The sequence below is a fragment of the Hordeum vulgare genome, chromosome 7H (genome assembly GCF_904849725.1).
Source record: "Hordeum vulgare subsp. vulgare chromosome 7H, MorexV3_pseudomolecules_assembly, whole genome shotgun sequence".
Classification (NCBI taxonomy): Eukaryota; Viridiplantae; Streptophyta; class Magnoliopsida; order Poales; family Poaceae; genus Hordeum; species Hordeum vulgare.
In genome coordinates this window covers 625,482,212-625,503,112 of record NC_058524.1, presented here as the reverse complement: position 1 = coordinate 625,503,112, position 20,901 = coordinate 625,482,212, and the positions used below count along the sequence as shown (strand labels likewise).

At 42.0% G+C, this 20,901-nt stretch overlaps 1 non-coding gene and 1 pseudogene across 1 annotated transcript; both read left to right on the top strand.

The window, feature by feature from the left end:
• Positions 1-6,200: 6,200 nt before the first annotated feature.
• LOC123414497 lies at positions 6,201-6,302 on the top strand (annotated as a pseudogene).
• A 257-nt stretch (positions 6,303-6,559) lies between these two features.
• LOC123414422 lies at positions 6,560-6,653 on the top strand. Its single transcript, XR_006614392.1, has one exon. It is a non-coding gene; the product is annotated as a small nucleolar RNA snR60/Z15/Z230/Z193/J17 (small nucleolar RNA).
• Positions 6,654-20,901: the final 14,248 nt, after the last annotated feature.

Here is a 20,901-nt window from a genome sequence, read left to right as displayed (position 1 = left end):
AAAAGGATAATAAATCTGCTCAATCCATATTCTGCTGCTAAACTGAACAGGAGCTGCACTTCAAAGAGCTAACGTTCACTACAAAATAATAGCCATATATTTGTCAGTTTTTAGGGTATTCATCCACTCACTGACCTGTATGTGGATTTTGCGACCTGGAAAACATTATTGGTTATTTTATAGTAAGATTATATAGTTGTTTTCGAAATAGGCTTTCGTCCCGCTATATAAATATAGCAACCATCTGATACATCAAAGAACCCAATGCTCGCAGGCAACACAAGAATGCTCAAAAAGAATAAAAGAAAAATTAAAAGAAAAGGATGACAACAGAGTCGGCTCGACGAAAACAAGGTTGATCCCAAACCGTTGCGTCCTCCGAAGACATCCACCACGCTGCTAGCACTTGAGACCATCGCATGACAAGCAACACCTTCAGGAAGGAATGCGACGGTGACGACGCCGCTGCCTGAATTGATCCTAGGGTTTGCCCCGTACGCGGAGGGGCGTGGGTGAGTGGGATACCCGACGCCCTTCAGGAAGGAACGACGGCGCCCACGGGTGTCGCTGCGCCGATGCCAGGCACGTTGATAAGGATTTCTCCCGTTCACCACAAAGCCCCACCCCGACCGATATGTCACGCTCCACCAAACGAGCCACCCACCAACATGCGCTACCACGATCTAGGAGAAACCACCGTCATATCACCATGGAGAGCGAAGCGGGACCAAGAGGGAACAGCCGGGAACGAGGAGCGATAGTCAGCAGCCACGCATGGGAGGGGACAACCTCCACCGCCCTCGACGGTCACTCACCGGACGCAGTAGGGGGGCGCTCCAGCCCTTAACAGCTCGTGAAGCTTCCATTGCCGCGTTGCAGTGAAGCTCCAGCCCTTAACAGCCCTTAACGAGGAGCCGAGCTAGGACCGCCCAGACCCAGATCAGGCCCCAAAGGGCCTAGATCTGGGCAAAGAGAACGCTGCGGCCAACTGTCGTGCCAGCCTGGCGCCAAGTGGCCGCGCCACCACCTCTTCACCATCCGGAGCTGCGCCCGCCTGAGGAGGAGCCGCCGCCGGGACCACCGCTGCCCAAGGAGCACCGCCGCGCACCCGCAATGGGACGACCACCTGCAGCCGTCGAGCCCGAAGCCGGACCATAGCAGCCGCCCACGCCGCCCGCAGCCCGCGCCGCCAGGAGCTAGATCCGGCCACTGGCCGGCCACGATCCGCGCCACGCGCGCCCCACCATGGCAGCCACCACGCCACCACAAAAACTCCCGGATCCGGCGGGCCGCCGCCATTCGAAGCGCTCGGATGTGCGCCGCCGAGCCCTGCCATAGCCCAGCGCCTTCGGCGGCCAGCTATTCCGCAGGGGTCCGCGAGGAGGGGAAGGAGCTATAGTTGTTCTCCCTCCGTTTTGCTTATTTGTTCACTTGCTTACATTAAATACATAATTAAATAGTCGGGAGTGGTAATTTCAAGGAAAGAAACAAGAATCACTATGGGTTCTCTACAATCACATGTACTGGCATTTCACAGGGACATTGTTGGTGTTTTGTTCGCATCAGTGGAGATTTGTCTTTCAGATACCATGAGAATCCGTGTCTAACATGTTTAGTCACATTGAGCTCTTCAAACTTTTCTGAAGCTACGTTTCAAGCATCATATTGAGCTCTCCAATATCCCCGGTGCCCCCGGACGCCCCCAGCATGTTGGGTTCTACTTGGGACCGTCGGGGTCAATTTTGGCCCTAACCGGCAAAAAAAGGGCTCCTCGGACGCGATTGGGATTTTTTCGCACCGGCAACAAAAAATGGCCTTGCAGGGGGGGGGGGATTTTGGTGGCGCGGCTCGAGATGCTCTCACGAGTACACCTTTCAAAGATCACTCCCACCTTCTCACGTTGCGACAAGTGGCGCACTACATGCGTGTCACTCGTTGCAACCTGAGATTTTTTCCTTTTTTTGTAAATTCGTATTTTCAAAATGTTTTATCTCCTAAACCGTGCATCCCAATCTCGAACCGTTTTCACCGTTATGTTTCTCACAACGAGATCTTCAAAACTAGATGCTATGTTGATAGATTTTAATAAACTTTTTTTCACAAAAAAAGGACCAAATACGAGAGAAAAAATTATATGAATGAAAAAACTAACCCGTAGTTGGGAGGAGCAAGAAAAAAAATAAGAAATGATATTGTCATAAAAAATTAATGGAAAGTAAGAAAAGAAAGATAAAAATTGATATCACGTAGAAAAATAGAAATTTTGAAATCATCATAATAAAATTGGACAAATTCATATGAATGATGAGGGACCATAAAAAGATCGACAAATTCATATGAATGAAGAAAAGTGGAACCATAAAAAGATCGACCTAAGTCTAGGCGGAACGGGCAATGGTATAGCCTCGGAGTAATCGACTAGCAGCCATACTTCACCACGATCGTATAGCCTTGGAGTAACCGACTAGCAGCCATAAGTCAACCTTTTACCTCCGTAAACCCGATGAATCAGGGCGCTAACTGATTCATGAGTGCATCCTTGGTGACAAATGGGTGAGTAAGAGCGTATTCAAATCATGAAGTTGGCACCCAGGTTACCTATTATCCTTTCGTTTCTAAATATAAGCCCTTTTACAGATATCAATATGGACTGCATACAGATCTATATAAAGGTGTTTTAAAGTCTAGATTCATTCATTTTGTTGTGTATGTGGTCTATATTAAAATCTCTAAAACGGACTATATTTCTAAACGGAGGGAGTAGACAAATTTAAAATGATTTTTTGGAACGAAAGGAGTATGATCTTGAATTACTCGAATATGCCCGTTGCAATGCAATGAAGAAAACACAAATTTAAGACAAAATTTTTGTGACGGAAGGAGTATGATATTAAATCACTTGAATATGCTCGTTGCAACGCAACAGAAAAGAAAACACAGATTTAAGACAAAAATTCGAGGACGAAATTGAAACACAATGAAAAATAAAATACAAAAAGATCGACCGAATACGTCTACCGGTGCCTGATCTCGCTCCGCCGCTCGGGGCCATCTGCGGGAACCTGTGGCACAGGCACCCGGCTCTCGCTGAGGTTCCACCGCTCCGGAAGCACTACGTTTCGCCATGGCACTGGCTCGTTGTGCTTCCAGAGGTGGCGCGCGAAGCCTATAGGAATGGATGAGAAAATAACACATCACATTTGAATAGTATTGAATGTCTTGCATCTATTCACCTAAATCATTTTGTTATTATGCTCTACATTGTTAATTGCAGAACCAAAGACTAGCGATGGTGCAAATAAAAGAGAGGTTTGGTGACATGCATTTTCCTTGTACCGTGGTCCTAATATTACAAGGTGAAGTGTCTAGCCACCCACGTGAGTGAGTGGGAGAGAGAGAGAAGGGGAAACACGGTGTGAAATATAACCAAATTGCAATGGTTACATGTTTAGAAGTGCGGGTTGAGGACTCGAGGTGAGATTGCAAGTGGAAATGGATAGAACAAGAAAATTAGTTTTTTTAGGCTGGCAAGAGAATGCGTGATACAATACTAAATGAAAGTCGACAATTTTATATAGGTGCATGTATATCTATATGTTACCTATACTACTTCCGTTTCTAAAGGTAAGCCATTTTACAGATATCAATATGCACTCCATACGGATCCATATAAGGATATTTTAAACTCTAGATTTCCTCATTTTGCTATGTATGTGGTCTATATTAAAATCTGTAAAATGGACTATATTTAAAAGTGGAGGGAGTAGATAAATTTAAGATACATTTTTTGGGATGGAAGGAGTAAGATGTTGAATTACTCGAATATGCCCGTTGCAACGTAATGAAAAAAACACACAAATTTAAGACAAAAAATTTGTGACGTGGGGAGTATGATGTTGAATCACTTGAATATGTCTGTTGCAACGCAACGAAAAAGAAAACAAAAAATTGAAGACAAAAATTTGAGGAATAAATTAGAACGCAATGAAAAAGAAAATATAAAAGATCGACCGCATACGTCTACGGGGATCTGGCAATGGGATAGGCTGGAAGTAACCCACTAGCGGTCATACTTCATCGCGATCGTATAGCCTGGGAGTAACTCACTAGCAGCCATACGTCGACTGACCTTTTACCTTCACAAACCTGATGAATCAGGGCGCTAACTGATTCATGAGTGCATCCTTGGTGACAGATGAATGACTACAAACGTATTTAAGCAGGGAAGCTGCCACCCAATAATCATTAAAAAAAATAGAAGAAGCGAACAGGAAAAAAAATGAAAATTAACTAAAAGAAATAAAAATTGCCATAATAAAATTTGGAGAAGAGAGAGAGAAAAAAAACTACTATCATCAAAATTGGATGTACGCAATTGAGAGGAGCAACAGAAATAAATAAAAATCAGCATTAATAAAATCTGAGATAAGAGAAAGAAAGAAAAGAGAAATTCAAAATCATCTAAGGTAATTAAAAAGATCGAATTTGGCTGTAAGAGGAGCAACAGAAAAAAAAAATCAAAATCAACATTAGTAAAATTTAAGATAAGAGAAAGATAGAGAAGAAAATTTTGAAATTATCAAACCTGATGAATCAGGGCGCTAACTGATTCATGAGTGCATCCTTGATGACAGATGAATGACTACAAACGTATTTAAACAGGGAAGCTGCCACCCAATAATCTTTAAAAAAAATAGAAGAAGCGAACAGGAAAAAAAATGAAAATTAACTAAAAGAAATAAAAATTGCCATAACAAAATTTGGAGAAGAGAGAGAGAAAAAAATACTATCATCAAAATTGGATGTACGCAATTGAGAGGAGCAACAGAAACAAATAAAAATCAGCATTAATAAAATCTGAGATAAGAGAAAGAAAGAAAAGAGAAATTCAAAATCATCTAAGGTAATTAAAAAGATCGAATTTGGCTGTAAGAGGAGCAACAGAAAAAAAAATCAAAATCAACATTAGTAAAATTTAAAATAAGAGAAAGATAGAGAAGAAAATTTTGAAATTATCAAAAGAACTTAAAAAGATCAACCACATACGTCATGCAGATCTTGCGATCGTATAGCACCGGTCGAAGCCGGATAGCGATACGTCGATCTTTTACCTCCGCAGACCCGATGGACCAGCGCTAACTGATTCGTGACCGCATCGTCAGTGATCACAGGGTGAGTACAAGAGTATTTAAACAGGAAAGCTGCCACCCAAGCTGGCGGTGTGGTACTAAACAAGGTTCGAGCGGCGTGCTAAACGCGCGCTGGGCCACCCTCGTCCGCGGCCCATTAGCTAAACGGGTGATTTTCTCATTGACAACGAGCTCGTCCTGATCCCCTTCCCACGCAGGCACAACGCCTCGCCGAAGCGGAAGAGATCGATCCCCGCCTCCTCCGCCTCCTCTCCGGCAGGTGCCCGCCGCATCTTCCGCCTCGTCTCCGGTGCGCCTTCTCTCCGGCAGGTGCTCTCCACGTCTCCACGCCCTCCATTCTCGGCACCTCTTCTGCTCCTCCACCCTCTTCGCCTTCTCTCCGGCCAAGCGGGTGCTCTTTCTGGAGGTGGTTGACTCCCCGCCGAGGGAGGGCAAGAGCTTCTCCTGCCAGCCAGTGTACAAGGAAATGGAGGTTCTCAAGTCTGCGAGGCGTGTATCCATCGATTGCACCGACATGTTTGTCCTGGACAGCGAGAGGAGCAAGAGGAAGCAGACAGCTGCACAGTTTTGAGCCAACTCTGTCACCGCACAAAATACTTAGATAAACACATCTGATACGAACCTGTGGCTGTAATTTGCGATTACAAATTCCTTTGCATGCTTAACCATAGTGTAGGAGTTGTTGTTGGTGATGATAGAAAACTTAGGCTTGTTTCTCAAAACGTCTGCGGTTGCCGCCTAAATTGATTTCGTCCTTCCACGCTTGAGGTCTAATGCTGCTAATTCCTTTCTTGGGTGTCTGAGGCATGCTGATTTTACTCATTTGATCCTTCTTTGTCTCTGCTTTATCGTTATGGTGTGAGGATATTTCTGTGATATACTTGCTTTGTGAGCATATTTAATCCGGACCTAATTTCTGATCCTTGGAATTTTTTAAACTGAACTATTCCCAAAATGATTGAGAAAATTGGACGCCATTTGGTTTGTAAGATAACTATTTGAAATAATTGGACACCATTTGAGAAAATTGGACCATTTGATTTTTTGAGAGGACAGTAAAGATTGATATTTGGCCAGGTTCGTAGTAACTGGCATTTGTTTGCCTTGCCGACCATACTGCTAGTGCTATATGATCACCTATATTCCGAGTCCTCTAAATTAATTTGTTTGATGTTTGGTGGCTGATGACTCATTTGTTTTCCGTGTAAAACCAATATGGTCGGCAATCCATATTTTTACGTTATAAAATTGTTGCTTCTTACCTATGAGTTGTGAACTTTATTGCCAACAGTGTTTGATCAATCTTATGAGAAGCTCATGCAACGTCTGGGGATGAATAAGGAAAGGAAAAAAAATGCTGTCTTCTAAAAGGAAACATTTTTTTATTTGCTATTTTAATTTTGTTCTTGTAATGCCAGATGATGATTACAAGTGCATAGTTCAGATGATCAAACCATGACTACTTGAACAAATAGTCTTTCGGTCCTATAGCTGACGGCAATTACAACAACTTTTGATCCAACTATTCGTATGTAGTCTCATGTTCATTTTTGTTCGACCATTACACTTATGATTCTAATATTCCTAGTCACATTCTTATTCCTGGGGATGGCCTATGTCCGCTCCGTGGGACGGAGGAAGACTCGAATCACATCTTTTTCTCTTGCGTATCTATGAAATTCCTCTAGAGTTGTTTTCGCAAAGTGGTCGGCGGATATTGGTCTGACAACAATTTCCCTGACCTCTTCGCCGAACTCTAGGCTTTGCCTCGGAATCTCGCCCCACTCGGTGACTGACTATTGGGGTGCTTGTCTGTATACTATGGACGATTCGGAATAAGCTTGTGATTCAACGTTTACCTCTGCGACATGCTACTGATGCGGTCTTCTAAATGTGTGGCTTTATGCAGCTTTGGCGACCGCTTAGCCGTCCGCGAGACCATGACGTCGTCAACAACATCATTGCCCATCTTCGGGCGTTGGCTCTCCGCTTGGCGCCGCCGCCTCCTCCTCCACTACCTATCTATAAAGTTTATGCAGCTTGTTCGGCGCCGCTATATTTTTCTGTTTCTTTGGGCTTGTTAAGCTGTGCCCTCAGCAGAACCTTTGTACCTTGTGTTTGTGCTACTTGCGTGCGCCGTGCGTGTGTGTGTATGTGTGTTTGTCTTGTGGTTATTGTTGGACATTATGCTTTGGTGGTTTGTTTCTTTACCTTACTAATAAAGCAAATAGTGCTTCTTCCGTACGTCATCCAAATTGCCCTTAAAATTGACTAAAATTACCCACCGATGCCACCTATAAGTCATAAAAAACGTTTCAAATAGGAAAATATCCGGACTGGGCTGGCCCATGTAGGCACCTCCTATATTACGGTCTGGGCGTTGGAAAAAGATGCAACACACCTGTTTGGGCAGGCCCATGCGTGGGCGCCTGTTTTTTTAGTTTAGTTTTTTTATTTTTCTTTTCAGTTCCATTTTGTTTTTCTACTTTAAATAATTTAGAACTTCAAACAACTTTTCTCAATTTTAAGAAACTGAGAATTTCGAAATAAAATATCCAAAAAAACATATTTTTTTGAGAATTCAAAAACTACTCAGGAGTTTTTGAAAAATGTTTGCATATAAAAAAATGTTTAAACTTTGAGAAAATGTCCATAAAATAAAAAAAGTCAACGATTTTAAACAAAAGTCCATGTAAAAATCTTAAAAACAATTCGTGCCTCTGTTTTTAGTCTCGTTTTTCATTTTCATTTTTCTGTTCCATTTTTTAGTTTAAATAATTTAGAACTTTGAAAACCTTTTGCAATTTATAAAACTGGGAATTTTGAAATAAAAGTTTGAAGAAAAAATAAAATGTTTGTGAATTCAAAAAATGCTCAAGATTTTTGTAAAAATATTCGCATATTCACAAAAATGTTCATAATTTTGAGAACAATGTTGGTGAAGACAATAAAAGTCCAGGATATTGAAAAAAAGTTTGTGTGTTATTTTTTGAGTGCAATTGAAAAAAATGTTTGCTAATTCAAAAATGTTCATGCATTTCCAGAATTGTCCTAAAATTTTAAAGACATAATATGATCAGCACCATTGGAGATTATAATTGTTTTTCTCCCGTTGCAACACACGGGTCCTTTTGGTAGTATTTATAAAGCAAGGCGAAAGCTTTTTTTGGTAAACAACAATGTATAAGTATTAACACTGCCACTACATCCTATCTTACTCACACTCTTATGTCTCTTCTATTAAAGGACAATCTGTCGTCATCGTGATGGTTAGACCTCCTTCTAGCGATCGACCTCTCCCCACCCTCCCGTATGCATGATTGGAAGAAAAATCAGAAAAACCACCCACCGCTCCTCTCATCCCCGCTCGAAGAAACCGCCTAAAGAATAAAAAAATTGACCCACGACTCACGAACACACGTCCCATCCTCTGTCTCCCCCACCCTATCACTGCCAAACCAATCTCTATCCCTTCCCTCGAGAATTATCCGTAGCTGCTCCCCTCATCGTCCTCTCGTGTTCGTCGTGGCTGCGGTCTTGGCCACGGAAGACGTCGCGTCGTCGTGGATGCGGTCCTAGACGTGGACATCGTTGCTGGCCTCGCACTCCATCTCCGTCCATGTCGCGTCGTCGTCGTGTTGACCACCGTCGTGCGGCCTCTGTACGCTGTCCACCCCACTCTTCAGGTCCATGGGTAAAGTGTAAGGGTCTCCAATATGGCACCACTCTCCTCCAGCGCCGCAAAGCTCAAGTTCTCTGGCGACGTCATCCACAGCCCTCCATACGGATCTCTCATCCAGCGATACTGTAGGTCACGGCTCTCCTTTTTTTTCTTCTGCTTGACATGGGATTGTGCTGAAGGCTTTACTTTTCTGTTCGTCATAGGAATGTGCTTGAAGGATCTTGATTACGGCTATCTTTTCTGAAGTTCTGCGATACTTCTTATTGCAAGGAAGACGAATTCCTTAAGAAACTAGAAGACGTTCAGTTATTGTTTATGCATGCTAATTGTTGTTCAACTTCAGATAAGGGTTGAGCCATCACCAGCGGGTTGATCGGCCTCGCAACTCGTGTCCATCGACGTTGTTGACTCCTCCACTGCAATTGGTGCTTCCGCCGATCTAATATTTTTTTTGCATCATGTACATGATATGTAAAGCCCATGTAAAAGACGATTGTAGCTCGGGGAACGCTACAAATTTTGAGCTGGTACTCTTTTATGTTTACACTTCCTTTGATCAACAAAATATGCCTAAGGGGCAGCTTCAAATGTATTTAGGCATGTACGGCATGGCAGGGGTAGTGAACTGACATGTATCGTCATACACATGCAATGACAACTAGTGTGTGTTTTTTTCCTCTACTGCTTACTTTGTAAGCTGACTCTACAGCTTGAAACCTATGTTCACCTTTTTGCCTCTTCTCCATAGTGATTTGCTACAGATCAATGGTTTTCACTGATTTGGATTGTATGGCTATATATACATCGTCTTTTCATGCCTACCAATATTTTTGTGCTATTTAAAAGAATAGTTCATTGTTAAAATATCTTTTACTGAACTTAACAACTTAACTCATTTGCATACATTAACTCTTGCAGAATTATTGCGCCAGAGATTATGTTGCCATGGAGATTGGCGAATTCTTATCACTGTACTTGTTACTAGCATGTACCATATCGCAGTTTAGAAATATAACTAAGGTATTCCATGAAATTTTTTCTAGCTTTAATTTTCTACTATATTGTTCTGCGTCACATAATGCATACCATGAGCACTCAGACCAAGTTGTTTTGGGCCATCTTCACCTATTTTCCATACTGACCATGCATGTATGGCACAGTGCATCCTCCATACACACAGTTTCAATCTGATTTTGCTATTAAATCCGCTTGACCATTGATGACATTTATATATCCTTAATTTTACTTAAGTGCAATCATTTTTTGAATTTCCGAACACTTTTTGATAATGAAAATAACATTTAAAAAGTAAATGCACAAAGATTTATTTTTTGCGGGAGCTCCTATTTGACGCAAATCCAACACGTGCAGTGATCCCATTTTGTAGAGTTTGCAGGATTTTTATCCTAAGAACCAATGCTTTATTTTTCATATTATTATCAACTTATAAATCCATACTGCAGCAGAACAATTTTCTGAAAGTAGATTATTTTGAAGAAAGCAACAAATAATTTTTCGAATGCAAAAATTTCTAAAAAAGTTTCTAAGATTCGCGAATATTATCTGAGACCACGAGCAGTTTTCATTTTTTATAAAAAATTGGAAACATTCAACTTTTTTCAATTCCGACCAAAAATTGCAAACATGAATATCATTAAATATGCAAACAAAATTCGTATTCATATGCTATTTTTGGAAATGCAAACAAAATTTTAGGCATGTGAACATCTTTTGAAACTGCAAACAAAAGTTGGAACCGGGAGTATTTGTTGACGCATGAACAATTTTCTAAAAAATTGTTAACACTATTTTCAAACCAGACTACATTTCAAAATTTATGAATATATTTTTGAAATCATGGACATATTTTGTGAGTGAGAACATTTTTGGGAAAAACTTGTTCTTGATTTTTTGAAAATTTGTTCATTTTTCCGTTCTATATTCCTGTCTTCAATTTTGTTTCACATTTCAAAGAAGTGTAGAATTTCAAATTTTGTTCCTATATTTTGAAAGAATTTCAAATTCCAAAAAATCGAATTTTGCAATTTTGATCGCATTTCAAAACAAAAACAGTAGTTCAAGAAAATGTTAACATAAATATGTTTTGCAACTTGTGACAAATTGTTTAAAAATTGAAACATTTTTTGAAAGCCCAAGAACCAAAGTTGAAAACGCAAACATATTTTGATATTTCCAATCAAAATTTCTAGACTCGAATATTTTCAAAATTTGTGAACAAAAGTTCTAAAATGCGAACATATTTTTTAAATCAAATAAAAGATAAAAAGAACCAAAAAATCCGGCACGGAAACCTTGTAGATGTTTAGATGGGCTAGTTCAGTCTGAACTATCGCTCGCTCGCTTGTGCGATCAGTCGACTGTTTGATACAGAGCATTAAAATCTGATAAACTATATTCATCACAAACAGCAAGCTAAAACAGATTAAAAAGGATAATAAATCTGCTCAATCCATGTTCTGCTGCTAAACTGAACAGGAGCTGCACTTCAAAGAGCTAACTGTTCACTATAAAATAATAGCCTTATATTTTTCAGTTTTTAGGGTATTCATCCACTCAGTGACCTGTATGTGGATTTTGCGACCTGAAAAACATTATTGGTTATTTCGTAGTAAAATTATATAGTTGTTTTCGAAATAGGCTTTCGCCCCGCTATATAGATATAACAACCATCAGATACATCAAAGAACCCAATGCTGGGGCAGGCAACACAAGAATGCCCAAAAAGAATAAAAGAAAAATTAAAAGAAAAGAATGGCAACAGAGTCGGCTCGACGAAAACAAGGTTGATCCCAAACCGTTGCGCCCTCCGAAGACATCCACCACGCTGCTAGCACTTCAGACCATCGCATGACAAGCAACACCTTCAGGAAGGAATGCGACGGTGACCACGCCGCTGCCTGAATTGATCCTAGGGTTTCCCCCGTACGCGAAGGGGCGTGGGTGAGTGGGATACCCGATGCCCTTCAGGAAGGAACGACGGCGCCCACGGGTGTCGCTGCGCCGGTGCCAGGCACGCCGACAAAGATTTCTTCCGTTCACCACAAACCCCACCCCGACCGACCCGTCACGCTCCACCAAACGAGCCACCCACCAACATGCGCTACCACGATCTAGGAGAAATCACCGTCATCTCACCATGGAGAGTGAAGCGGGACCGACGGGACCTAGAGGGAACAGCCGGGAACGAGGAGCGACAGAGTCAGCAGCCACGCATGGGAGGGGATAACCTCCACCGCCCTCGACGGTCACTGACCGAACGCAGTAGGGGGAACACACCACACACGTAGGCCCGCTCCAGCCCTTAACGGCTCGTGAAGCTCCCATTGACGCGCTGCAGTGGACGTGCCGCCGTCTCCTCAACCCCTCGCATGAGCCGCCCCCTCTGTCCGCCGGAGCAGGCGCAGGCGGAGCCGAGCTAGGACCGCCCAGACCCAAATCAGGCCCCAAAGGGCCTAGATCTGGGCCGAGATAACGCCGCAGCCAACTATCGTGCCAGCCCGGCGCCATGTGGCCCCGCCACCACCTCCTCACCATCCGGAGCTGCGCCGCCCAAGGAGCACCGCCGCGAACCCACAACGGGACGACCACCTGCAGCCACCGAGCCCGAAGCTGGACCATAGCAGCCGCCCACGCCACCCGGAGCCCGCGCCGCCAGGAGCCAAATCCGGCCGCTGGCCGGCCACAATCCGCGCCACGCGCGCCCCACCATGGCAGCCACCAGGCCACCACAAGAACTCTCGGATCCGGCGGGCCGCCGCCATCCGGAGCGCTCGGATCTGTGTCGCTGAGCCCTGTCATAGCCCAGCGCCTTCGGCGGCCAGCTATCCCGCAGGGGTCCGCGAGGAGGGGAAGGAGCTATAGTTGTTCTCCCTCTGTTTTACTTAGTTGTTCACTTGCTTACAATAAATACATAATTAAATAGTCGAGAGTGGTAATTTTAAGGAAATAAACAAGAATCACTATGGGTTCTCTACAATCACATGTACCCGCAGTTCATAGGGACATTTGTTGGTGTTTTGTTCGGATAAGTGGAGATTTGTCTTTCAGATACCATGAGAATCCATGTCTAACATGTTTAGTCACATTGAGCTCTTCAAACTTTTCCGAAGCTACGTTTCAAGCATCAGATTGAGCTCTCCAATATCCCCCGGTGCCGCCAGACGCCCCCTGCGTGTTGGGTTCGACCTGGGACCGTCGGGGTCAATTTCGGTCCTAACCGGCAAAAAAGGGCTCCTGGGGCGCGATTGGCCTTTTTTCGCACCGGTGACAAAAATGGCCTTGCGCGCGCGCGGGGGGGGGGGGGGGGGGCTCGAGATGCTCTCAGGAGTACACCTTTCAAAGATCCCTCCCACCTTCTCACGTTGCGACAAGTGGCGCACTACGTGTGTGCCACTGGTTGCAACCTGAGATTTTTTCCTTTTTTTGTAAATTCGTATTTTCAAAACGTTTTATCTCCTAAACCGTGCATCCCAATCTCGAACCATTTTTACCGTTAGGTTCCTCACGTCGAGATCTTCAAAACTAGATCCTATGTTGATAGATTTTAACGAAAAAAAAATTCATGAAAAAAACCTGACCAAAAACGAGAGAAAAAAATCATATGAATGAAAAAACTAACCCGTAGTTGGGAGGAGCAAGAAAAAATAAATAAGAAATGATATTGTCATAAAAATTTAATGAAAAGTAAGAAAATAAAGATAAAAGTTGATATCACGTAGAAAAATAGAAAATTTGAAACCATCATAATAAAATTGGACAAATTCATATGAATGATGAGGGACCATAAAAATATCGATAAATTCATATGAATGAAGAGAAGAGGAACCATAAAAAGGTCGACCTAAGTCTAGGCGGAACGGGCAATGGTATAGCCTCAGAGTAATCGACTAGTAGCCATACTTCACCACGATCGTATAGCCTCGGAGTAACCGACTAGCAGCCATAAGTCAAGCTCTTACCTTCGTAAACCCGATGAATCAGGGCGCTAACTGATTTATGAGTGCATCCTTGGTGACAAATGGGTGAGTAAGAGTGTATTTAAATCATGAAGTTGGCACCCAGGTTACTTATAATCCTTTCGTTTCTAAATATAAGCCCTTTTACAGATATCAATATGGACTGCATACGGATCTATATAGAGGTGTTTTAAAGTCTAGATTCACTCATTTTGTTGTGTATGTGGTCTATATTAAAATATCTAAAACGGATTATATTTCTAAATGGAGGGAATAGACAAATTTAAGATAATTTTTTTGGGACGAAAGGAGTATGATGTTGAATTACTCGAATATGTCCGTTGCAATGCAATGAAAAAAACACGAATTTAAGACAAAAATTTAATGACGGAAGGAGTATGATATTAAATCACTTGAATATGCCCGTTGCAACGCAATAGAAAAGAAAACACAAATTTAAGACAAAAACTCGAGGACGAAATTGAAACACAATGAAAAAAAATACAAAAAGATCGATCGCATACGTCTACCGCTGCCTATCTCGCGCTGCCGCCGCTCGGGGCCATCTGCGGGAACCTGCAGCACAAGCACCCGTCTCTCGCTGAGGTTCCACCGCTCCGGAAGCACGACGTTTCGCCATGGCACTGGCTCGTTGTGCACCCAGAGGTGGCGCGCGAAGTTCTCGTTGTTCACCGTACGACGCCGGTTAGGAATCAACAGACCTCCGTAGCCGTTGCGGGCGGCGAGGTTGTGCTTGGCCATCGGTCTAGGGTTCGGTTGCTCGGTGAGTGGGATGGACGAGTGGGGCAAGTGGAGAAGAAGGTGACGAAGGGACGGATCCTATTTAATGGGACCCGTCAAAGCAGCAGATGTGTCGCCGCTGTCGCTGCCTTATGGGCCAGCAGGAGACAAGTCATTCCCGCGTATATTTAGATGGGACCGGTCAAAGTAGACGATGCGTCACCGCTGTCGTTGTCCGGTGGGCCAGCGGGAGACCAGTCGTTCCCGCCTATATTTAAATGGGACTGGTCAAAGTAGTCGTAGCGTCGCCACTATCGCTGCCCTGTGAGCTAGCGGGGAGACGAGTCGTTCCCGTGTGGGCCTGCTTTAAAATGAGGCCCCAGGTCGGCCCCACCCGAGCCCTACTTGTGAATGCGATGAGGGTGCCCGAAGCCGACCCCACTAGTCAGGCAACACAACGGTCAAAGGAGGTTGACCCGACGGAAACGGCTGTTTGGCCGGCCACGAGAGTGAGATAGTGCGAAGTAGTGCAAAAACGAGAAAAACTGAGCGAGTGAGGCAAAAACAAGCAAAATTAAGCGAAATGGGGCACAAAAATAAATAGCCTAATAGTAAATGGAAGTCCACAATTTTATATAGGTGCATGAATATGTATATATTACATATACTCGCTCTGTTTGTGAATATAGGCCTTTTATTTTTTTAAACATGAACTGTATACTGATGTATATAGACTTATTTTAAAATATAATTCATTCATTTTACACTGTATGTGGTCTACATTAAAATCTTTAAAATGACCTATATTTGCAAACTGAGGGAGTAGATAATTTTTTTGGGATGAAAGGAGTAAACAAATTGAAGACAAACATTTTGTAACCAAAGGAATTTGATATTGAATCACTCGAATATGCCCGCTGCAATGCAATGAAAGAAAACACACAAAAATATAGACCAAATTTGTCCATTGCAACGCAATGAAAAAAGAACACAAAAAGATCGACCACATACGTCTACGCAGATCTGACAATGAAATAAAACACACAAAAAAGAATACAGCCTCGGAGTAACCGACTAGCAGCCATACTTCACCACATACATCTAAGCGGATCTTGCGATCGTATAGCACACCGATCTAAGCCAGATAGCGATATGCCGACCTTTTACCTCCGCAGACCCAATGAAACAACACTAACTGTTTCGTGACCACATCGTCGGTGGCAACATGAATATAATGTTGAATCACTCGAATATGCCGGTTGAACGTAATAAAAAAACAAAAATTTAAGGCAAAAATTTTAGGACAGAAGGCGTATTATGTTGGTGCCATGGCAATGCAATGAAAAAAACACAAATTTAAGACAATTTTTAGGATGGAAGGCGTATGATGTTTGTGCCCGTTGCAATGCAATGAAAAAAAACACAAATTTAAGACAAAAAAATTAAGATGAAATTGGAACGCAATAAAAAAGGTCGACCGCATACGTCTACACGGATCTGGCAATGGTATAGCGTGGGAATAACCCACTAACAGCCATACTTCACCGTGATCGTATAGCCTGGGAATAACCCACTAGAAGCCATACGTCGACCTTTTACCTCCGCAAACCTGATGAATCAGGGCGCTAACTGATTCGTGAGTGTATCCTTGATGGCAAATGAGTGAATAAAAGAGTATTTAAATCGTGAAGATGGCACCCAGGCTCGCCGTGTTGTACTAAAAAAATTCTACGAACGGAGCGGCGTGATAAACACTCGCTGAGCCACCCTCGCCCGCGGCCCACCGGCTAAAGACACCGGCTCTCCAAGCGGCGGAAGATGCGGTGGGCCCCTGGGGATCCATACTTCATCGCGATCGTATAGCCTGGGAGTAACCCACTAGCAGCCATACTTCATCGCGATCGTATAGCCTGGGAGTAACCCACTAGCAGCCATACGTCAACCAACCTTTTACCTCCGCAAATCCGAGGAATCAGGGCGCTAACTGATTCATGAGTGCATCCTTGATGACAAATGGGTGACTACAGGCGTATTCAAGCAAGGAAGCTGCCACCCAAGAATCATTTAGAAAATAGAAGAAGCAAACATGAAAAAAAAGAAAATTAACTAATAGAAATAAAAATTGCCATAACAAAATTTGGAGAAGAGAGAGAATCTAAATTCGTTGTACGCAATTGAGAGGAGCAACAAAAAGAAAATAAAAATCAAGATAAGAGAAAGAAAGAAAAGATAAATTAAAAATCATCTGAGGTAATTAAAAAGATCGAAATTGGCTGTAAGAGGAGCAAGAGAAAAGAATTCAAAATCAACATTTGTAAAAGATGAGAGAAAGAAAGAGAAGAAAAATTTGAAATTATCAGAGGAACTTAAAAAGATCAACCACATACGTCTATGCGGATCTTGCGATCGTATAGCACCGGTCGGAGCCGGATAGCGATACGTCAATCTTTTACCTCCGCAGACCCGATGGACCAGCGCTAACTGATTCGTGACCGCATCGTCGGTGATAATAGGGTGAGTAGAAGAGTATTTAAACAGGGAAACTGTCACCTAAGCTAGCTGTGTGGTACTAAACAAGGTTCGAGCGGCGTGCTAAACGACGCGTACTAAACGGGTGATTTTCTCATTGCCGCGCAGGAGGCCCCAGGAGAGCGCGTTCAGGGAGTCGTGCGCCGAGTGCAGCATGGCAGACGCGATGGGGGAGGACTCCGTCGTCGTGGTGAGGATGTCGACCACACCCGCCGTCGCCGACCAAGAAGCGGAAGAAATCGATCCCCCGGGCCGCCTGCTCCCCGGCAGCGCAAGAAAGACCGGGCCGTCTCCTCTCCGGCAGGTGCCCGCCGCATCTTCCGCCTCGTCTCTGGCGCCGCAGGTTCTTCCGCCTCGTCTCCGGTGCGCCTTCTCTCCGGCAGGTGCTCGCCACGTCGCCACGCCCTCCATTCTCGGCACCTCCTCTTCTCCTCCACCCTCTTCGCCTTCTCTCCGGCAAGCGGGTGCTCTTTCTGGAGGTGGGGGACTCCCCGCCGAGGGAGGGCAAGAGCACGGGAGTCTGGAGTGCTCAAGGGGAGGAGATGAGCAGGATTTTGATCGGGGAGTCTGGAGTGCGTGCGTGCGTGCGTGATGAGGAGTTACTTCCACCAGAGGAAGGAGATGACAAGGCGGGCCCCATGCGTCAGTGGGCAGATGGGTGTGAAGAAATAACAAAGAGATGCGGTTCTGCTGGGCTTCGCCTGCCACAACTCGCGCGCGTGGGCTGCGATGAAGCCTACAAAATCTGGGTATTTCCCAATTACTAAACAACTGGAGCTATAATTGATACAATAAAATACTAGATAGATTCCTAAAATACTATAAACACAAAGTAAAATACAATTTGGAATAGTAGACAAAGGTGAACATTTTAAAGACCAAAAAAATAAATACAATAAACACAAGACTTTTGTAAAATTTATTTTGGGCCTTTGTAAATGTTTCCACGAAACATTTTTAAATTCAACGGAAATAACCAAATAACTATATATTGAATAATTTTCAAAAAGAAAAATATATTGAACAAGTCATATTTCCTTCTCTCATAATATATCTTTTTTGAGTTGGGTTTGTTTTCTACTGTAATCGCTTTGCAAAGTAGACACCCATCCATATGGGCGGATCCCATCACTGCTCAATTTTATTTTTCTCAACGATGAGGATTCAGCTCATGGCTGCCCATCCGTGTCACGTCCCTCACGCTGCAAACGACCAGGTCATTGACTAAGCAAACCTTGTAACATGTTTTGAAGAAAACGCAAAGTTTACAACAATATTAGTGTATAGCAAAAGAGCCCGTGCGTTGCAACGGAAGCAAACCATACAACACGTTTTAACCTACTAATCATGACTTGAGATATTTATTTAAACTTACTGCATAAGTAGAATTTAAAAATTGTTAAATAAGTAAAATAACATCATATTTAGATTATACGCATCACTATAGATTCAAATTACATTATAAATAGAAATTTAAAAAATTAAATAGGTAAGATACATCAGATTTCGATTCAACACATTTTTTGAACGAAATTTCATATGTAATAATTTAAAATTAGAGTTACAGTTTAAAAGATATAAATTTTTCAAGTATTTGTTAATTATAATTGGACCGTGGATTAATTAACAACACGGATCGGCCTCGTTATGAAAAATGGATTGTACGTTACTGATTAAAATTATAGCATAAATATTATTTAAAAATTATTAAATAAATAAAAATAACATTATATTTAGATTGTGCGCATCATTATTGATTAAAATTACATTATAAACAGAATTTTAAAAAATTAAATAGATAAACTAACATTATATTAAGGTTCTACATATTTTTCTAATAAAATTTCATATATAATAATGTAAAATTGGAGTTACCGTTTAAATGATATAATTTTTTAAAGTATTTTGCATTTATAATTGGACTACAGATTAATTAATTAAAAACTGTAGGGGTGTTTTCGAAAACATATGGAAAATGATTGTTTTTTTTACTCAAGTATGTACTGATTTAAAATTAGAGTTACAGTTTAAAAGATATAAAATTTTCAAGTATTTGTTAATTATAATTGGACCGTGGATTAATTAACAACACGGATCGGCCTCGTTATGAAAAATGTTTGTACGTTACTGATTAAAATTACAGCATAAATATTATTTTAAAATTATTAAATAAATAAAATAACATTATATTTAGATTGTGCGCATCATTATTGATTAAAATTACATTATAAACAGAATTTTAAAAAATTAAATAGATAAATTAACATTATATTCAGATTCTACATAGTTTTCTAATAAAACTTCATATATAATAATGTAAAATTGGAGTTACCGTTTAAAAGATATAATTTTTTAAAGTATTTTGCATTTATAATTGGACTACAGATTAATTAATTAAAAACTGTAGGGGTGTTTTCGAAAATATATGGAAAATGATTGTTCTTTTACTCAAGTATGTACTGCGGGTTTATTTTATGAAAACTGAAGGAGGTTTCTACAAAAAATCCAAAAAACGATTCGTTCTCTCACTGTATTATGTACTGCGGGTTGATTTCGGAAAAGCACAGGGGTTTCCTGTAAAAACGAAAAAAAGATTCGTTTCTCACTTAAATCCGTACTGCGGGTTGATTTCGGAAAAATCCAGGATTTTTTTTGCAAAACGACGACGACGGACGAAAGAAGCACTGCGTGCTTTATTATTAGGGAGAGATACAACATGGTTGTAATAATTTTTCTGTTGCATGTCAAAGACAATAATAAATATTTGAGTATATATACGCAACAACCTAATTCATTGTGACAAAAAACATGTTAAAAAAGATGGTCGCAACATATTCCAAAAATAATAAATCGCCTTTCAAACCCGTCTGATGCCACTGACGTAGCACATTATAGCAGTATGTTCTCTTGCCACTACCCCGCTCTCACGTGACAACATCATGCAAACACCGAGTCTCTCTTCTTGCAGCATCGCTCGGTTCTGACTCACGAAAGCCATACGATCATCACTCTCAACAACACTATGTCACCTCTTTCTCTACCTTAGCACAAGTGCCACTCCCTCACAAACATCGTCAGTCGATCCATTGTAGTGTTACTGACATTCATCATAACACTAGGGCCGCTTGCCGCAAACACCGGTCCACCGACATTTGCAGTAGATCACCTTGGCAGTGCTCCTACCCTCACAGTAGAGCTTGCAGCAAAGGTCGGCCGCGTCACAACACGCTATTGTTGAGGACGTCAAAAAATTGTCGGAGCATCATGTCATGGCTTATTGCCGCGTCCGTCGAAGCATTGCCGCGGTCGCTCAAGCATGTGTCGACTAATTGCTATGGCCATCCAAGTTGTCATCCGAATGTACTGAATCGTTTTCCAAAATCCAATTCCAACTTTTTTCCGAACATCGTGATGACCTTGTGCTTTTTTTATTAGGAGTATTAATCAAAAGCCACACGAAGAGGGATTATAATTTTTTTTTGATGAACCAACAGGAGCTCTGCCTTTTCATATAGAAGAAGAAGAATTGGCCAGTTAATCAGGAAAGTTGGCCGAAAACCGATACAAGAACGACCCACACACCGACCCCGAGGCCGCGCATCCAACAAGCCGCCAACTCCGTCGCCCGAGCAACCGAAATCGACATCCTACAACCCTTTTCCGAAGCAGACAACGGTGAACATTTTAAAGACCAAAAACATAAATACAATAAACATAAGACTTTTGTAAAATTTATTTTGGGACTTTGTAAATGTTTCCACGAAACATTTTTAAATTCCACAGAAATAACCAAATAACTATTGAAGAATTTTCAAAAAGAAAA